The 2,500-nt window shown below is 50.1% G+C and overlaps 1 protein-coding gene across 1 annotated transcript in view; it reads right to left on the reverse strand.

Annotated features, from left to right (window-relative positions):
• The window catches only part of LOC134087378 (integrin alpha-5-like), a 59,494-nt gene that overhangs the window by 17,243 nt on the left and 39,751 nt on the right, over positions 1-2,500 (reverse strand). The window lies entirely within an intron of this gene.

The raw sequence follows: 2,500 nt of genomic DNA on the forward strand, positions 1-2,500 counted from the left end.
TCAAACAACGACTTGAGAAACGTGCCAACTTTCCTGTTTGTTTCTAACGAGCGTCGACTGGGTTCTGCCCTTGGTTTAAACTCCAGAGGAGTGTGTGTTCTCTGCCCTTGGATTAAACTCCAGAGGAGTGTGTGCTCTCTGCCCTTGGATTAAACTCCAGAGGAGTGTGTGTTCTCTGCACTTGGATTAAACTCCAGAGGAGTGTGTGTTCTCTGCACTTGGACTAAACTCTAGAGGAGTGTGCGCTCTCTCTGCCCTTGGATTAAACTCCAGACGAGTGTGTATTCTCTCTGCTCTTGGATTAAACTCCAGAGGAGTGTGTTCTCTGCTCCAGCACGGACTGCTCTACATATCGGACAGATTTAGGGCTGGGATGTGACCCAAATGGCAACAGGGAGATTCATCTGCGTGTGTGTGTGTGTGTGTGTGTGTGTGTGTGTGTGTGTGTGTAACAGGGAGATTCATCTCAGGAAACAGCCCCCCCCCCCTGTCCCACTCCGAGGGGGAAGACAAAAGACGTCCTTTTCCTCTGTAGCGGTGAAGTCCTACATGGAGAGGAGCAGTGGCCGGGGCTGTAAAACACCTCCTCTTTTCTCCACCTTCCCCACTCCCACTCCCTCTCGCTTTTTCCTTCTCCTCCTCCTCCTCCACCTCCCTCTCTCCCTCTCTCCTGCCCCCCTCTCTCTCTCCTCCCTCGGGTTTCTGCCGACTCCTCGAACACAATGTGAAATTCCATATGAGGGCCACACAGACGCTTCCAATTACTCCCTGGCCTCGTAAACGATCAGCGCGGAGGGAGGGGGAGGGAGGGAGGGTCGGGGGGGTCGTGATGGTGCAGCACGGCACGGTACGGAGTGGAGCTGAGCGGAGTGGCCCGTGATCGAGAGCCGGCCCGCGGGGCGCCACACACACCCCTCTGGTCATCGCACGTTCGGAATCGCAGCGAAAGCAAACAATGCAGAGAGAAGCTCAACTCTGGCCTCACACACACACACCCTCCTGGGCCATTTGTGCAACACATGATCTGGGTCTTGGCAGCTGTGTGTGTGTGTGTGTGTGTGTGTGTGTGTGTGTGTGTGTGTGTGTGTGTGTGTGCATGTGTGTGTGTGCGTGTGTGTGTGTGTGTGTGTGTGTGTGTGTGTGTGTGTGTGTGTGTGCATGAATGTGTGTGTGTGTATGCGTGTGTGTATGCACATGTGTGTGTGTGTGCATGTGTGTGTGTGCGCGCGCGTGTGTGTGATGGTGCAATGAGGATGGAATAACGATGGCTAATGTCCAATGGGACACTAGGGAGCTGGACATTTTCTCGTGCTACTACAATATCACACTCAACATTGTCAGCTTGATGGAACTTTTTTGGATTCCAGCTCTAGCCATTCAGATAGCCTATGTGTTCATCCAGATGATAGCCTGTGTTTTAGCCTATAGTTTCATCCAGAGGATAGCCTATGTTTAGCCTTTGTTTTAATTCAGAGGATAGCCTATGTTTTAGCCCATAGCTTCATCCAGAGGATAGCCTATGTTTTAGCCTATGTTTTCATTCAGAGGTTAGCCTATGTTTTCATTCAGAGCCTATGTGTTCATTCAGAGCCTATGTGTTCATTCAGAGGATAGCCTATGTTTTAGCCTATGTTTTCATTCAGAGGTTAGCCTATGTTTTCATTCAGAGCCTATGTGTTCATTCAGAGCCTATGTGTTCATTCAGAGGATAGCCTATGTGTTCATTCAGAGGATAGCCTATGTGTTCATTCAGAGCCTATGTGTTCATTCAGAGGTTAGCCTATGTTTTCTCAGCATTACTTCTGAACAGCTCTGGGACTGAAATGGTGACGAGAGTCAATCAAAAAGCTCAAATAAATATCTGCAAATATAATGAGAGGGCAGAGAGTGTGTGTGGGTGCTGGGGGGGGTGGGGGGGGGGGGGGTGATCTCCAGTTGCTATTTTTGAGAGAAATACCCACAGATCTGTGAAATTAAAGTGTGCGTGGGCTCTGAGAGGGAGTGTTGAGAGAGGAGGCGGGACTAGGAGTCTCTGGCACAGACAAGGAGTTGAGTTTTCCAAAGTGATCTCTGTCTTTACACACACACACACACACACACTTTATTTTCCACACTGCTCAGACAGGCCAAGCCCATCACCTGTGCCATGGCTCCCCCTTCCTGTTTCCCCTGTGTGGGAGTAGACGCTCCTTCTCCAAGTGGGTGAGGCTACCCTGTGTGTGTGTGTGTGTGTGTGTGTGTGTGTGTGTGTGTGTGTGTGTGTGTGTGTTTGTCCATTTGCATGTACAGCTGTAGAAGTGTTTATGTGCATCTGTGTGTGTATGGCTGGACAAGTCTTTCACTCTCTTTTTCTGTGTGTGTGTGTGTGTGTGTGTGTGTGTGTGTGTGTGTGTGTGTGTGTGTGTGTGTGTGTGTGTGTGCACGTGTGCAAGTGTATGTGTGCATAAGTCTCACCTGGGGCCATTTTAGCCCCTGACAGACCACTTTGTTCTTCCACCAA

Source organism: Sardina pilchardus, chromosome 7 (genome assembly GCF_963854185.1).
Source record: "Sardina pilchardus chromosome 7, fSarPil1.1, whole genome shotgun sequence".
Classification (NCBI taxonomy): Eukaryota; Metazoa; Chordata; class Actinopteri; order Clupeiformes; family Clupeidae; genus Sardina; species Sardina pilchardus.